Here is a 17,481-nt window from a genome sequence, read left to right as displayed (position 1 = left end):
ACATTGAGTGATCTAAAACTTCCTGTGGCATATTTCTATTTTTGTCTTCACCACATCTCATGTCCTTGCACTTGCCCAGATGGCTGTAACTTCCTCGTGCTGCCCTGTCACATTCCTACCGCTTTTTCTCTTATCTTACCTGGACACGTTTCATCATGTCACTTCACTGGAAAGGCACAGTCAAGAGATCTGTGTATATCATTACTTCATGTCGAAGCTTATCTGATGTTTAAGGCCATCTGCCAACGTTTCCAATGTTATCTCCCACTCTTCCTCAACTCACATCACCTGATTTTTCTGGTGGTCTGGCGGTCTGGCAGCCCCACCAACTTTCCACGCTTGGTGTTATTTGCATGTTGTGTAATATCATTGTCCGCACCCAGAATGTCCTTCTCACTAATGACCCTCGAGTCAATTTTTTATTTTTTATTTTTTGGCTGCGTTGGGTCCTCGTTGCGTGCAGGCTTTCTCTAGTTACGGCTAGTAGGGGCTACTCTTTGTTGCGGTGTGCGGGCTTCTCATTGTGGTGGCTTTTCTTGTTGCGGAACACGGGCTCTAGGCACGTGGGCTTCAGGAGTTGCAGCTCTCGGGCTCAGTAGTTGTGGCACGTGGGCCCTAGAGCATGCGGGCTTGAGTAGTTGCGGCTCGAGGGCTCTAGAGCGCAGGCTCAGTAGTTGTGGCGCACGGGCTTAGTTGTTCCATGGCATGTGGGATCTTCCCGGACCAGGGATTGAACCCGTGTCCCCTACATTGGCAGGCGGATTCTTAACCACTGCGCCACCAGGGAAGTCCCAGATCATCTTAATAAAACACTCTTGTCCACTTTCACATAGCAGGGACCTGAACTTCAATGAATACTGAGCATCCTTCTTTTTGGATAATGAACCATTTTATTCTATGAAAAATAAATGTAGGTGTGTTACTATATCATAGGTGTCGTTATAGTTCCAGTCAATGAAATATCAGTAACGGGAAGGACATTCATATTCATACAATGCACTTTAAAATGCCTGATCTCTGCACTATGTAAATGCCCTGAAAGGGTTCCTAAGCCCTATGCTGTGATTTCTCAGTAACAGAGGCCAGGGGCCATAACTGTTTGGGATATTTCGGGCAAAAGTTTCTAATCTTTATCTGTGTGGTTTTCTGTTTATATCCTCCTCCAATAATTACACTGATAATGTTGATGGTAATTCCACGTAACGGACATCACACAGTACTTTACGTGGTGTCTGATAAGTACTTCATGATCATGGCAAACAATAATTTTCATACAAGCATCCTATTGATAGAGAGCAGTGCTGTATTTTCACATAGAGCGTCTATCCTAAATGTTAGGACTGGTTTGGGGGAAACTGAAATCAGATATAGCATATATTTTTGCTACTTCTCCATGCAATTTTGTGTGTGTGTGTGTGTGTGTGTGTGTGTGTGTGTGTGTGTGTGTGTGTTACGCGGGCCTCTCACTGTTGTGGCCTCTCCCGTTACGGAGCACAGGCTCCGGACACGCAGGCTCAGCGGCCATGGCTCACGGGCCCAGCCGCTTTGCTGCATGTGGGATCTTCCCGGACCGGGGCACGAACCCGTGTCCCTTGCATCGGCAGGCGGACTCTCAACCACTGCGCCACCAGGGAAGCCCTCCATGCAATTTTTGCTACTTTTCCACAATAGAGAAAACATATAACTAGCACCATATCACTCTTTCCTTTCAAAATAGAAAACAAAAATAGAGAAAAGGAAGTCACAAAGAAAGGAGGAAGAGAACCAATTATCAACCATCCATGTGTCAGATATTATTTATACAAATTATTTTATTTAATCGTTTCACTAATCCTGTGCTGTGAGGAGATTCTAGCAGTGTGGAAATGGAGACTCACAAAGGAAATTGGCCAAAGTGACAAAGCAGGTAAAAGGACAGAGCTTAGCTTGGCTGTGACGCCAGGGTACCTTCCACAGCACTGGTATCTACTGCATTCTGACAGCAATGCACCGAAAAGGTACGCTGCTGTGCAGACTGTCGCCCTGTCACAGTTTCTGCAATTTCTTTCTCTTGCACCCTTCTGTCCTATACTCTGGCTGTGCTCCCGAGCAGAGGGTGCTTTCATTGTGCAGGCATCACAGTACAAAGGAAGGAGCAATTAGGAAGTTCAAAGTCAGGCACCTCGACTCCTGCCCAGGCTCTGCTCCCAGCTAGGAGTAGGATGGGGGACAAGTAAGTCACACCCTGTCTCTGAGTCTCTGTTTTCTCAACAACAAAATGAGTAAATCGGTTTGTTTTCCAAGATTTTCAACCAGCTCTAACACTCAGCGACTAGGAAATGACAGGTTTATTTTGGTCCCTAGGAGAGTAAATTATCCTAACAGTGAGTCCATTGGGATTATGAAGGAGGTGGTCCATTCCTGCGGAGCTGATGTTTGCTTGATGGCCCATGTACCCTGCAACCGGGTACGAACCGGGACTTGATGGCTTCCAGGACTGCGGCAGAGATACTGAAACGAGAACTGTGGATGCAGAAACGCCTGAGTCACACTTGTCGGGGGTCAAGCATCAAAGAGGCCCAGAAGAGACAAAGCAGCCTCCAGACTCTGATAGCACAGAGACTCCAACTCCTCCTGTGCTTCTAATCCCCAAATCAACCACACCCTCTTTCTCCTATTCATGGAAAGTCAGGGAACATGTGTGTGCTGGAGCGGGGGACCCTACTAGCAGCTTCCATGGGAGAGAAAGTTCAACGCTTACGGAATCACAGACTTATGGATTGAAAGCCATTTTCTACTAACTCCCTCACATAAACATGGGAAGGCTGAGGGCAAGAGTGCAGAGTCCTATAGCCGAGACTAGAAGCCAGCCTAATGCGTTCTTTGCAAAACACCAGTGGACAGCGTTTACTCACTGGCTATTCTTTACCCAGTCCCCAATGTAACCCACCGTTGCCACCCACCCCCCAACCACTGAAAACAAGTAACTTGTAGTGAGGGGGTGGGAGTAGGAAGAGAAAAATCAGAGATAATAACCAAGACTTCGGGAAATTTTTTTTTTTTTTTTTTTTTTTGCTTAGAAACTAAAGTTTTAAGAGTTCTCTATGAAGCAATAGTGAATCTTTATGATCAATGAAAAGAAAAATAGGACATGAACAGCCACGCTGTACTTCCTGTATAGTCCAAGAAAAAAAAGATATTTGGACTCTTCTCTAAATTCTCTTTTAATCAATTTGCAAACCAAAATGGATGATGGAGCTCTGAGGCGTTTTTTCAGCCCTAAGCACTATTACAGTCCTCCCTCGTTTAGAAACAAGAGACTATTAGTTATATCAAGAAGGCCTGCCTTTAATGTAATTGCTGTCTCAGAATATGGGCTGATTATTATTTTTGCGGTACGCGGGCCTCTCACTGCTGTGGCCTCTCCCGTTGCGGAGCACAGGCTCCGGACGTGCAGGCTCAGCGGCCGTGGCTCACGGGCCCAGCCGCTCCGCGGCATGTGGGATCTTCCCGGACCTGGGCACGAACCCGTGTCCTCTGCGTCGGCAGGCGGACTCTCAACCACTGCGCCAGCAGGGAAGCCCTGGGCTGATTATTAATGCATAATTCTGCTTTCCTCAGAAACATGATTAGGTTTTTCATCTGGAATTTTCACCCAAATTCTGGTAAATACATATTTGTTTTTAAGATTCTTTCAACGAGAGATCAGGAATAATTAAAGGACCCTTGTCTCCATCATAAAGCACTGATTTAAATGCACAGTCATTGCCCAAAGGAGCAATGGAAGAATTTTGCATTCTGTTTTTCTCCCTCGCTAGATGGTTCTGAATAAAAAGACAAGGGATATGGAATAACCCATTGGAGTCTGTTACACAATAGCTGAGTGCTTATGAGGGATATTAAATGCAAAAATCAGTCACGGGTTATCAGGTGAGTGGGTCCCCTGCATTTACAGCATGAAGTGCCTTTTCATTTTCGAGTTGCCCGTGAAGAGCCTTTTAATTAGAAAAGATCTTCTATAACAGCTTGAAAAAGAGAACCAAGACGTTGACCTTTGCCTGTTCTGTGTTTCTCTTTTCCTTACCGAAGAAGTATTTATCCACTTTTCCCCCTCAAGTCTCCAGTTCATGGTTCTGGGTGTGAGAACAGCAAAGTGGGCCTCTGAGCTAGTGACCGTGGGGTCACCATCTGGGGTCCAGCATTGCCTTTTGGTCAAGCTCTTGGTGGTACCATCCCAGTGGTTGTTCCTGGGGTTTAACACGCTGGGGCATTGCTTTAGGGTCCGTAGTTTGGTTAGTCTTCCAATAGCTGGGTAATGACTCTGATAGATCATGGATAAGACAACCTAGGATCTACCTGCTGCAGCAGAAACACAGCAAACACACACACGTACAGGCGCCATCTGTCAGGGAACCTCCTTCATCTCAGGTAAGGGAGGTGGGCGTAGCCATCCATCCTCCAGTACTCACTGTTTTGTGACTTGCTTCTCCCTGTTCATAATGACTTGGTCTCTTCTGGGCAAGTATGAGAATGGGGTGTGGGTAGAGAGGGTAGGAAGGAGGGGAGTAGTTGGCCGGGTGGGGTGGAGGAACAAGACAGTCTCCTCTTTGTTTCTGGCCACAACCAAGTGAAATGCAAAGGGGGATTTGACCTCCTAAATTCTCTATCTGCCTGCTGCAGGGGCTTCACACGCCTTCTCTCTCCCTGCTCGCTCACCACGTATGATTTTTTCTCCCACCCTCAGTTTCTGGAACAAATCTGGACCTAACCTAAAGCACAGGGTATTTAAGCAGCGCCCATTTTTGAGACTCAGCCTCTGGCGAGTCCTAACCTTGGACCCCACTCGAGGGAAATGACTTCTACCGTCAATTCTGCCCCTCTGTTCCCATCTGGGCAGCCTGTTAAGCACCGCATGCCTCTCCTTGGATGGGTCCTGCCTTACTCTGGCCGTTCCCCTTTCCTAATCCAATAGCGAGTGTCTGGTACACTGAACACTCTTCCCTTAATTTAACATGACTGGTGTCCTTATAAAAAGGGGAAATTTGGACAAATTTGTACACAGACACACACACAGGGAGAATGCCATGTAAAGATGGAGGTAGAGATTAGGTGACACTTTTTCTACAGGTCAAAGAATACCAAAGATCATCAGCAAAGCACCAGAAGCGAGGGGAGAGGCAGGGAACAGATTCTCCCTCACACTCCTCAGAACGAACCAGCCCTCCTGACACCTCCATTTCAGACTTTTAGCCTCCAGACCTGTCAGATAAAAAGTTTCTGTTGGGAGAGTGGGATTGACATATACACACTACTCTATAAAAAATAGATTAAGGCCCTACTGTATAGCACAGAGAACTCTTCTCAATTCTCTGTAATGGCCTATATGGGAAAAGAATCTAAAAAAGAGTGGATACATATATATATGTATAACTGATTCACTTTGCTGTACACCTGAAACTAACACAACATTGCAAATCAACTAGACTCCAATAAAAATTTTAAAAAAAGAAAAAAAGTTTTAGTTGTTTAAGCCACTTAGTTTGTGGTCTTTTGTCATGACAGCCCTAATGGACCAATACAACGGCTGACTATGGTTATTCATACTAATTCATTTTCAGGATTCATAGCTTCAGGGCTTTCCCATCCTCTATAGGACATATGCTTCTAGAATATTTCATTATAGTTTTATGAATCAAAATTCCACGAATGGGGATTTATAAGATTAGAGGTGTGGAATGGCTCTTAGAGACCATCTTCTGGCAGATACAGAAATTGAGGCCCTGGGAGATGAGGTGACTGACTTCAGGTCACACAGGAAGTTTCATTTGTTTGGTTTTTCATGCTACTTGCCCTTGGACTCTACTGGGCCACACTGATGTTCTCTTTTTTGGCCTATTTAGAGAAGAGTCTATCAATGGTACAGCTCTCTCTCCAGGAAGAAGCACATAGCGGCCTTTGTGTTAGGACGAATCCCTGTTCCGTTCTTCACCCGTGTTTGCTAGAGCTCCCCGAGATGGACAGAAAATGCAGATCTCATTACTCTAGCGCAACTACTGAAGCCCGCGCACCTAGAGCCCGTGCTCCGCAACAAGAGAAGCCACCGCACTGAGAAGCCCGCGCGCCGCAACAAAGAGCAGCCCCCGCTCGCCGCAACTAGAGAGAGCCCGTGTGTGGCAACGAAGATCCAACGCAGCTAAAAATAAATAAATAAAGCGTTCAAAAAAAAAAAAAAAAAAAACAAAGACGAGGAGGCTGGAGGGTTACAGATACATATTCCTGAAGCCACAGCTTTACTATGGCTGCAAAATGAGAGGGACGTGGGAAGCCTGGACCATCCTCCATTTCCCGATTGCCTTGCAAGCTTGCGGGTGAAGGGACGATGGGTACCAGAAGGAAAGTCAAAAGAATATGTTCAATTAGTCATTAAGCGTGCGTTAAGCATTTCCTCTGGGGACTTCCCTGGTGGTCCAGTGGTTAGGACTCCATGCTTCCATTGCAGGGAGGTGCAGGTTCCATCCCTGGTTCGGGGAACTAAGATCCCACATGCCTCGCAGTGTGACACACACACACACACACACACATTTAAAAACAGCAACAACAAAAATCTCTGTGCACAGAACTTTACTACACACTGTTGGTATTTTAAAAATATCCAATATGTGGTTTCCTCCCTGGAGGCACCTACACTTTAGTTGGGGAGATAAGATTTCCGCAGAACCTCTCTTTCCGGAAGCCTTCATAAAGGTGGAGTGGTTCTTAGCTGCCTGAGAATACATAAATGCCTGGAAAGCACAGGAATGGTCTCCACAGCTCCTTTCCAAACACAGGAACCCTGAGACCTGCTGGATGTGAACATCGGTACCTGGAGGGTTGCCTTTCTCCAGAGACTTGGTCAACCAGTTGGGTCAGCTGACGCCAGGGTCTCTAAACGTTTTTTCCAGCTACCCAAACAAACTCCTCCATTGGTCCAGCCACAAACCTAAGAGGGCCACGTAACTCCTCCACCATTTTTTCTTTCTTTTGAGAGTTTAGTGGCTTGAAAATGAAGCCAACCTGCTCTTGGTATATTTTGGGAATTTTCTACCCTTCTCAGAGTTCAGATTCCATCCAAAAGGGAAGAGACTTAGTCTCTCTCCCCACGGATAGAAAGTGACCCAGACACAGGTAGCAAAGTTTAGAGATAGGTGCAAGCTTTTGGCAAGAGTGGAGCCGATGAGATTTCACTAGGCCGAGGAGAAAGTTGGATGAAGAAAGCAAAAGTTGTGTTACTTCACAACCTGGCTCGAGTTAGACCAAGACATTTTCCCTTCTAGGCAGGTTGATCATTCCTTATTCCCTTGATGTCATTTATCCCCTAGTAACAAACTAATTATAGCACACCCATAACTCAGCAATTAAGAATAAAGTATGTTCCTTTCCCAAGGGAGAATGAATCAAGTATCCCAGGCAGGATCCTTTTATCATTTTGTTAACTACATAAGAAGCAGGGAGCTCCTTTCATCCAAGCTGCCTTAAATATCACAGGGTCTGCTATATGGCCCGAGGCAGTAAATAGCTTCCATTTTGCACTAGATACATTTTGAGTTCTCTCTCTCTCTCTCTCTCTCTCTTTTTTTCATTTAAAAACAAAAGAAAAACAGAAAGAAGCTTAAAAGCAGCAGGAACAGCAGACTGTGCTACCCTTTGCTCATCACCAAATTATTCCTTTTGTCCTGGCATTAAACAGTAGGTGGCAATAAAAAAAGCCCCAGGATCACAATATTCTTGGGATTGTTATCAGGGTGCAAGATTAAACTCCTAAACCATTCAAGATGTCTCTGCTCTGCCCCTCAACCAAGAGGCTCTTATTGTTCTCCACACTGTTTTAGAATGAAATATATTATTGCAGTGGTAGAGAGAATTTATGAGTAGCTCAAGGCTTCCTTCCTGTCCGAAGATTCCTTCTCTCAAAAAGAGGTAAAGGAGAGGGGAAAAAAACCCTACACTGAAAATCAAAATAGACTCGCTTGCTATGTTTTTACTTAAGAAAACGTGATACCTGTGCAAAGCCCAGGTTGCCTGTTGTTGGCGTCTAAACTAGAACAGAAAAGAACTTTCCTATAAAACTCCTAGTGAAGCAAAACTCTCATAGAATCGAAATTACTCTTTTTCTCTGAAGTGATGAGTCATTGTAATTGGGCGTCATGACTCATGCCTAAGTGTAACCAGAAAATCCTCCAGCCTCATTTTGACTACAAAAGTCAATTCTAATCAATCAGTTCCCAGCTTAAAATAACATGTTGTTTGGTAAAGATATTTGCAAATCAGTTTCTCTCTGCTTTGATCTAAATTTAAAGAAAAAAAGCTTTCAGGTTTTAGATGATAAATAGTATTCTTGAAAGCTGAAAAGGAGATGCAATATCCCATAATACTCCTCGAAACAGGAGAAATTTGGAATTGGAATAGAAGATGGTTTTGCTATGGGCAGGTGGAGGAAGGGCAAGAATATTAAATAAGCTTCTTGGAAGGTCCAGGAGCTACGGACCACTGCAGTCCTCCAGGGGGCGCCCCCAGCAGAAGGAGGAAGCAAGATGAAAACCTTTACATTTCCACACGTAGGTCAAGTATTATTCATGTAAACACACCAGGAAACTACCATAGCTGACAGTTCCCAAATCGAGAGACGTGGTTCCCTATTGGAGACCCCAGATGTCCTGATTCCAGAATGAATGAGCACAGCTGGTTCACAAAAAGGCAGCCACCACCCCAAGTGCTAGAAGTGCCAAAAGAGCTTTCTGTCCTCAATGTCTCCCCCACTGCTTCCCTTGGCACCCTCCCTATAGTGCTGAAATTATCTGCATCTGAATTACTTATAGGTAATTAAAAAAAAAAAAAAACTCAAGGCAGCTGGTGCCTCACTGTGAGACCAATGATATAGCTGTTGATAATTCTCTAGCCCCTATAGTACGGGTTCTGACTGTTGAGGTTGCTAAAGACTGTTGAAAATCATATGCAACATATGGTTCCTATTTCTAGAAAAATGCACAGATGCAGGGAAGTTTGTATGTAAGTTCAGATGGTTCACAAATCTCTCGAAGTCCACCTATGAAGCCAACCCCTCTCTCTGTTTCTCAGATTTGACTGCCCTCCCCTGTACTCATTCTCTACTTATGCTCAATCTCACCTCCTCCATGAAGTCTTCCAGGGTTTCCCCACCTAAACACCTCTAGCTCTCACCACCTGCACAGCTTGTTTGTGCTCTCTTAGAAGGTGTGTTTTCTTTTCATTCACAAGGGTCTTGTCTTCCTGAAGGATCATATGCTCCTTGAAAGCAGGTAGGTTGTGTTCTTCAATTTTGTATCTCCAGAGAGCATTGGGTAGGAAAGAAGGACTCTGTTATGCCTCTTACCCAATACACAATTTTTCCCTGCTATGATCAATTTCTGATAGATGCAACATTTTCCCTTAACATTAGAAAGCAGCAAATGACACGTTTTCCCCTCCTCTGGACAGAGACTGCCAAACCCAGGGGAGCATGAAGTGTGCTGGGGGACATTCAGCAGATGGAAGCTGACTCTTTCCAAATAAACAATCAGTAAGTGATGTGTCCTTGGAAAGTTCGCATTGCTAACTTCACTGCCATCCTGAGGGCTCGTCTCATGATTCAAACAGCTGGTGTTAAAAATGACCAGAAGTTCTGGAAACTCTTCCAGGTTAAGCCCCCGTTGACTCTTCTAACTGGGGCAATTTCAGCGTGATAGGTCTTCTCCCTTCTTCACACAGGCCCGTGTGGATTTCATTTAAATTTCTTGCCAAGTTAGGGCTGCTGCCAAACATTTACAGGGTCGCCTTCCCAAGCGTGGATCTACAGTGAGGTGATATCCTCTGTGACTTGCCTCCTCTTCCACCAATAGCAGTATAATTCTATTGCTAATATTAAAAGACAATGTATGTTGGGATAAATAGCAAAAATAATATAAATGACTTTCAGAAATATGAACACTTTTCATTTATTTTTTCCTAGGATGATTTTGTAATTTAGTTGTTATGCACTTTGGTATCAGACCGACATGGATTTTAATACCACCAGCAGTATGAGGAAGTTACTTGACTTCTCAAAACCTCAGTCTCCTCATCTGTAAAATGGGAATAATTATGCCAACTTCATAGATTTGTAGTAAGGATTGAGACGAAATCATGTATGCCACAATGTCTACCACATAGTAAGTACTCAGTGGATAAGTAATCCTAAATTCTTTGCTAGATGATAGCTGGATGATTTCAGAAGCTATGAGGTCATGCTGAAGTTGCTTAGTCTTATGTAGATCTGAAGCAGACTTGGATTGGAACCAGAGGACTCACGCAGTAACCTGCTAGGACCTGTTTCTGAATCTCAACTGTGGACCACATCTGTTAAGAGTAGTAATTTCTACCAGAGTGTTGATGTGTAAATTAAATCGGATTTTAGATAGAAAGCATCTAGCCTGCTGCCTAGTACATAGGAGGCACTCTATAAAAGCTAGTGCCCTCCCACTGCAGTACTGTGACCAGCCAGGCACTAAGGATAGCAACTACCTCTAAGGAGGCTTCTGTGAGAATGCAAAGAACTTTAGCTCCGTTTCTATTATTTTTTTTTTTTCACAGTCCAAAAAATACTTTAATTTTTGTTCATTCTTTTCCAAATTACATTAAAATGGTCCCTTTTGCACTTAAGTGATTTGTAGGAGTTTTATACTCATTTTAAAATGCTAGGTTATATTCCTAGCTTTTATGTTTATTTGTAATTAATATTCTTAATTGAAGAATAGTTGATTTACATTTCAGGTGTACAGCAAAGTGATTCAGTTATACATATGCATGTATAAATTCTTTTCAGATTCTTTTCCACTATAGCTTATTACAAGATATTTAATATAGTTCCCTGTGCTATACAGGACCTTGTTGTTTATCTATTTTATATGTAGTAGTGTGTATCTGCTAATCTCAAATCCCTAATTTATCCCTCCCCCCCTTTCCCTTTTGGTAACCATAAGTTTGTTTTCTGTGTCTGTGAGTCTATTTCTGTTTTGTAAGTAAATTTCATTTGTATAAATTTTTTAGATTCCACATATAAGTGATATCATATGATATCTGTCTTTCTTTGTCTGACTTACTTCACTTAGTATGATAATCTCTAGGTCCATGCATGTTGCTTCAAATGGTATTATTTCATTCTTTTTTATGGCTGAGTAATGGTCCATTGTGTGTGTGTATGTGTGTGTGTGTATATATATATATATATATATATATATATACCATATCTTTATCCATTTATCTGTCGATGGACTTTGAGGTTGCTTCCATGTCTTGGCTATTGTAAATAGTTAGCTCCCTTTTATATCCATCTATTTATTTACCATTTTCAGAGTCTTCATTCCTTCCTAGACCTCTTCTGTGTCATATCATTCACTCTTGGCCCCCTTTTTTTAAATTGGAGTATAATTGCTTTACAATGTTGTGTTAGTTTTAAAACACATTTTTATTTTTAAAATAAATTTATTTATTTATTTATTTTTGGCCGCGTTGGGTCTTCGTTGCCGTGCACGGGCTTTTGCTAGTTTTGGCGAGTGGGGGGCTACTCTTTGTTGTGGCTGTGCGGGCTTCTCATTGCGGTGGCTTCTCTTGTTGAGGAGCATGGGCTCTAGGCACGTGGGCTTCAGTAGTTGTGGCACGTGGGCTCAGTAGTTGTGGCGCACGAGCTCTAGAGCGCAGGCTCAGTAGTTGTGGCGCATGGGCTTACTTGCTTCGCGGCATGTGGGATCTTCCTGGACCAGGGCTCGAACCCATGTCCCCTGCATTGGCAGGCGGATTCTTAACCACTGCACCACCAGGGAAGTCCCCCGTTGGTTCTTTATAATTCTTATAATGCAAGTCTGCTGGCAACAAATTCTCTTAACTTTCATTTGTCAGACATGTCTTTATTTTACCCCCTCTCTTAAAGGAACTTTTTATTGGATATAGAATTATGAATAACTTGACTTTGTTTTCAACATTGAAAAGTTGTCTTTTCATTGTCTTCTGGCCTCTGTTTCTGACAAGAAATCAGTGGTCATCCTTATCTTTGTGTGTAAGTAATGTGTCTTTTTCTCTGCCTGCTTCAAGACCTCTTCATCTTTGATTTTCAGCAATTTTACTTGATATGCTTGTGTGTGGTTTTTAAAAATATTTATTCCTTTTGGAATTTGCCAAGCCTCTTGGATCTGTAATATTTTCCATCACTTTTGAGAAGTTTTGCCATTATTTCCTCAAAATATCTTTTTCTGCTCAACATTAATCTCTTCTCTTCCTGAAGTTCCAATTATATGCATGTTAGACTGTTTGATATTGTCCCACAGGTCCTTTGAGTTTCTGTTCAGTTTTCTTCAATCTTTTTTCTGTTATTTCTTCATATTGAACACTTTCAGTTAATCCATTTTCAAGTTTACTGATTCTCTTTTCTTGCCATCTCCAATAAGCGATTAAACCCATCAGTGAATTTTTCATTTCAGCTGTATTTTTTTAGTTCTAAAATTTGATTTCCTTCTTTTTTAAAAGTTTTTATTTCTCTGCTGGGATTTCCTATCTTTTCATTTGTTAGACCACGTTTCTTCTTTCCTTCTTCGCATGTATTTTCATTCAGTTCTTTAAACCTATTTATCATAGCTGATTGAAAACCTTTGTCTACTCAATCCAACATCTAAGCCACTTCAGACTGGTTGGTACTGACTGCTATTTTTTTTGGTTCTGGATCACATTTTCCCACTTTTTAGTTTGTCTAGTAATTTTTGATTGAATACTGGATATTTTGAATAGTATGTTGTAAACATTCAGAGTTCTGTTATCTTCCTCTGAAGAGTGTTAATTCTTATTTTAGAAGGCAGCTCAGTTACTGGCTGATCACCTTTAACTTGAATAAGCTTAGTCTGGTACTTTGTTATAGAATCTGTGGAAAGCACAAGGTATTTCCCAAGCTCCTCTACCCTGATAGGCTGCAATCTTCAAATTCTGTCTCCCCTGAGATTTTGTCAGGGTTTAGTTTTAGGCTTTGTTAATGCAGATCTGGAATAGGTCTTACTATAGTGCATGTGTGGATCCTTGGGCCAATCCTACCTACCTGTTTTTGAAAATAAAGTTTTATTGGAACACAGTCATGCTATTCATTTTCATATTGTCTAGGACTGGTTTTGTGCTACCATGGCAGAATTGAGTAACTGCAATAGAAACTGTGTGGCCTGCACAGGCAAAAATATTTACCATACAGTAAGTCCCCTACATACGAACCTTCAAGTTGCGAACTTTCAAAAGATGCGAATGTACGTTCACATGTCCAGTCATGTAATTTAGTTCACGTGTCTGGCATACATGTCACACGTATATGGGACAACCACCTCTACAACTGGTTGTGGTTTTGTATACTTTACTGCACAGTACTGTATAGAGTACAGTAATACAGTATCTTTATTTCCTGCCCGTTCACTCGGTGCCAGACCCTGTATGCCAACTGTTGTACTGTACTACTGTACTTTCCAAGGTACTCTACTGTAAGATTAAAAGTGTTTTCTTTATTTTTTGTGTTTGTTTTTCATGTATTATTTGTGTGAAAAGTATTATAAACCTATTACAGTACAATACTATATAGCCAGTTGTGTTTGTTGGGTACCTAGGTTAATTTTGTTAGACTTAACGAACAAATTGGACTTATGAAACGCTTGGAATGGAACTCGTTTGTATGTAGGGGACTTACTCTATTGCCTTTTACAGAAAAAGTTTACTGAATCCTGCTTTACAGTATAGTCTTTACTCCTATGCAAAGTTCTTTCTGGTGTCTTAGCCGGATTCCAGGGGTGTTAACAAAGTGTTACTGAGACTTTGGGTTCAAACGTCCAAAGTCTTTGGGAACTGCTTTTCCACCAGCATTACTAGTAACTGTTCATTTTCAACCCCGTAGTAGCTGCTATCTGATGAGCCCTTGATGGTCTCTTCCTGTTCATTTACACAGCCCAGTTCTCAGTCGTGGTCTCATGAGGGACCCCCTCCTCCCTGACCCCTACCCCATACAGACTGTTGGGAAGCCCTCTCTGCAGAGCTCCCTCTTTGCTGATGTCCTATCATGCAGATTCCAGTTGTTTCAGCTCTGCTACATTCTGTTCTCTGTCTCTTCATCTCTATGTCTAAGAACCGCTTGGACTTCAGTGCTGTAGTTAGACACTTGTCCCCCAGTAGAGAGCTGGATGATTTGGGGATTTACCTTTAAGTTTTTGTCTGTCAGGGATAAACAGTCTTGGGCTGCCTGTGGTCCATTGCCTATGAACGGCTGCCTCAAATATTTTCACCCAGTTTCATAGTTGTTTACGGCTGGAGGACTAGCCTGGTACCAGTTACTCCATCATGGCCAGAGTATAAATCCCTCTAGTTCTTTTGAAAATCTTATCACCCTCTTGGCAGATGATAACTTTCAGAGTCTGTGGCTCCATTTCTCATTGCTCTTCCAACTCTCAGCTTAATGCATTTCTCTTCTTCGAAAAGAAGCCAGGTTCTCTTAGGGATCTGCTAATACTTTTCTATTTTCTCTCTCAGGGACATCTGCAGTTCACAGCCCGTTTGCAAAATAAACCAACCAACACCCCCTGCATGCAGTGAGGGATAGAGCCCTTGTAAACTCTGGTAACTAGCTCCACCCACTACCTTTTGTTCCCTAGGATGATTCAGGACAATGATCACTCACCCTTCATGGTTATGGGCTTTTAGAATGATCCTTTACAACAGAAAATTATATTAACATTAATCTGAATGCACATTTCCATGTACGGAAGAAGAGGAATTGGCCACAGGCTCACATACCAAATAATCAATAGATAACCCAGTCAGTTCTCATCATGACAAAGGAGATTTCTCATTTATGGAGAAACAGTGATGGGTCAGGCACTCTGCTAAGCACTTTCACATGTATCATGTCATTGAATTCTTACTGCAACCTTGAAGAGATGGTATTATTATCCCCATGTTGAAGAAACAGAAAACGGTAAGCTTTGAGAGATTAAATAATTTGAGCCAGTTCACATCAGTCCCTAGTGAAGCCCCGAAGCCAGGGATGTCTGTATGACTTTGGAATTCTTTTCCAGAGAACAGAGAACCACACCAAAGAGGAGACCTGGCCTCTGCCTTCTTATAGGTGCACAGTTTACAGGGGTAACCGTTTGTGACTTACTCTTTTAAATCTGTCCTTGGTTTAAACTGATTTTACTTGCATACAAAGGTTGAGGGAAGGGGAAACAGTACACAGTATGATTTTCCTTAGACTGAAATTAGCCTGTCTGCATCGAAGAGGAGAAGCTAAGAATGGAAAGAGTAGAAGTGTTAGTTTAGGAAGCCAAATTTTCACCCACCCTTCTTTGTATTTATTTTTAAAAATTTATTGTTGTGAAGTGTAGTTGATTTACAATGTTGCGTTAGTTTCTGGTTCACTCACCCTTCTTTGATCTTAATATTTCTAAGCACTAACATCAATTAAGCACCTTCTGTTTGCCCCTGTCCTAAGTATTGGAAACACATCTAATTAAATTCCCTCAGCGAAACTGTGAGGTGTGTATTACTGTTTTGCCTCATCTTCACATTACAATAATAAAGTCTAAGGAGATAAGCAGTTTCTAGCAGACGGTAATTAGCAGACTCACAGTCTAACCCAGATTATAAAACTTCAGTCTGTACTTCCAACCCCTATGCTGTACTCATTTCCAACTGCCTCTGTCCTAAACAATTTGATTCCATAATCCCAGAATTCCTGGAATTAGAAATAATTCCTAATAGTCTTGACCTCTTAGCCTCCATGCCCCAAACTCTCTTCCTAGACAATGGCAAAGGCTCTGAAATAGGTTTGGGTTCAAATCCAGACCTTGGTACCCTCTATAAAATTGAGGAAAATGGGGAATTCACTGGGGGTCCAGTGGTTAGGACTCTGCACTTCCACAGCAGGGGGTCTCGGGTCCGGGAACTCTCCGTCAAGCTGAGGTGCAGCAAACAAACAAACAAAGACCCTGAAGAAAATCATTCCTCTTTTGCCAGGGCTGTGAGGGTTAAAAACTTGTGAGCACAGAGACGGTGGTCAAATGTTCATTACTTGTATGATTACAGTAATAAGCAAACGTCCTGAAGATACAGCTATGACCGTCTATTTTATTTTATCTACCCCCGGCTGATATGCGGGAGTGACTCTGCTCTCAGATAAAAGACCTTCATGTTTTATGGAATAAGGCCGCCTAATCGCTCAAGAACAAAGATAAGGCAACCAAGCACCCACAGCTAAAGAGTAGCCGTGCCCTCCACAATGCCAAAGTAAATAATACAAAGTAAATAATACAGCCTGCCTTGGGGGCTGTGCAAAAAGCCCATGGGGAAAATGTAAAGTCAATTGTGTAAGTCTGATAAGAAAAGCAGAAAAACTGACTCCTGGAACACAGAGAAGAGCTTTAAACCGCAAGAGTATGGATCTTATTCCAAAGAGCTTCGAGGATGAGCGATTAATATCGAGCCCTGTTCAATCGACCAGCAAAAAGTGAAGCAAAGGCTCCAGAGCCTGGAAGACCAGACCAACAGGATAGAAGTGGAATAGTGGAGAAATGGGATCGCCAGCCTGGAAATGCTGGGGCTGCATGCCCCACCCCCTTGCCCCCTAGCGCCCGCCACCGCTCCAGCAGCTCGCGCCCTCTGCTGTGGGCACTGCCCCTTGGTTTAAAAGGATCCGGCTAATCTGGAAGGGCTGGGCAGTTTAGGATACAGTGAGGACAGTACGCGTCGCCCGTGGATACCCAAAAAGAGAGTCTACCCACACCCTGCTCAAAAAGTGTAGGGTCACCCTGGTCCTCAGGCCTGGCGCTTGGGCTGCGGCGTCCGTATTAACAAGGGCCTGTAATATATGCAATACAAGTTCTTTTAGGAGCGGCTTTTTCATGCCACCCACAGTCCACATCTCGCTGTTCCGCCTCGGGAAGCTGCCATTCCACAAAGTTCCTTAAAAGCCAAACCACTAAGAGGTTCCAGAAGAGGGGTGTGTGTGTGTGTGTGTGTGTGTGTGTGTGTGTGTGTGTGTGTGTGTGTGTGTGTGTGTGTGTGTGTTGCACAAAACAGCACACGTTTTCCAGGTTATTTCCGGCGCCTGCGGCAGTAACCCGTGTAGCGAAAGGGTGGGGCACTCTGAAGGGGAAACAGAGGGTCTGGGAACGGCGGAGGAATTCTCTATAGGGAAATTGCAGAAATAACTTTTAAAATGGTCAGGGAAGATGCTTCTGGCAAACCATGGAGGGAAGTAATTAGATGGGGAGAGGGACAGAGTCCAGGGAGTTTCTCGATGTCAAAATGCAAAAGCTTTAGTATCAGTGTAAAAGCGCACGGGAGACCCGGGGCTTGGGGAAGCCCTTTTCCCCTTCTGCGCACCGTTTGCCAAACTGTGAAACAAATGGATTGCTCCAAGCAGCCAAATCTGAGGCCCTTTTGGAGTCAAGAACGCCT

General features: G+C 43.0%; 1 long non-coding RNA gene across 2 annotated transcripts in view; it reads right to left on the bottom strand.

Moving 5' to 3' along the window:
* Positions 1–17,481, bottom strand: part of LOC136794617 (uncharacterized) — an 81,006-nt gene that overhangs the window by 62,671 nt on the left and 854 nt on the right. The window lies entirely within an intron of this gene.

The sequence above is a fragment of the Kogia breviceps genome, chromosome 8 (assembly GCF_026419965.1).
Source record: "Kogia breviceps isolate mKogBre1 chromosome 8, mKogBre1 haplotype 1, whole genome shotgun sequence".
Lineage (NCBI taxonomy): Eukaryota > Metazoa > Chordata > Mammalia > Artiodactyla > Physeteridae > Kogia > Kogia breviceps.
Note: the sequence above shows the minus strand (reverse complement) of the source record. Positions and strands in the feature narration are given on the sequence as shown.